The sequence below is a fragment of the Brassica oleracea genome, chromosome C2, assembly GCF_000695525.1.
Source record: "Brassica oleracea var. oleracea cultivar TO1000 chromosome C2, BOL, whole genome shotgun sequence".
NCBI lineage: Eukaryota > Viridiplantae > Streptophyta > Magnoliopsida > Brassicales > Brassicaceae > Brassica > Brassica oleracea.
In genome coordinates, this window is record NC_027749.1 from 43781654 (window position 1) to 43782415 (window position 762).

Consider the following 762-nt stretch of genomic DNA (forward strand, 5'->3'; position numbering starts at 1 on the left):
AGAGGTAGTCATCTGCCTTAACTTGTGCTCCGCGAGGAAGCATAGTCGCGACTGTTTCTGACATCCCCAGATAGCTGCGACTCCGTTTGGGGTCGGGAATTTGACACCAGGTGGTACGTTTATGGAACGGGTTGCATGGCGTTGAGCCATGGGGTTCACATGATCACGTTGTAGATGGCAGGATGATCGACCACCGCGAATTCGATGATTTCCGTGATCTCCTTGGCCATGACTGGCAGCTGGATTGACCCGAGGGTCATCGATACTTCGCCTGAAAAACCTGTGAGCGGTTTCGGCGTTGGAGTTACTTCTCCGAGTTCGATGCTCATCCGATTGAGAGTGTCGCGGAAGATTACATTGACCGTGCTTCCCGTGTCAAAGAGTACTCTGCCGACTTCCAGATCTTGTATGACGAGATCTATGACGAGCGGATCGCAGTGAGGTTGATCGATCCCGCCGGCTTCCTCCTTCGTGAAGGTGATTGAGCAATTATGATCATCTCGGGTAGGAGACCATGTATGCCAGTTTGCGTTCGACTCCGCCTTCCGCTGGTAAGCCTTGATGGCCGAAACAATATCGTTGCAGACTTGCGATCCTCCAATGATCATGTTGACTCTGTGACGATTGTTATCGTTCCCCTTGTCGTCCGGCCTTCTGCCGCGTTTATCCCCAGATTGGTTTCTTTGAGGAGATTTCTCCGCGGGAGGATTTCTGTCCGCCTTCGGGGGGCGATCGGTCTCGAGGATGAGATGTTTTACGCTA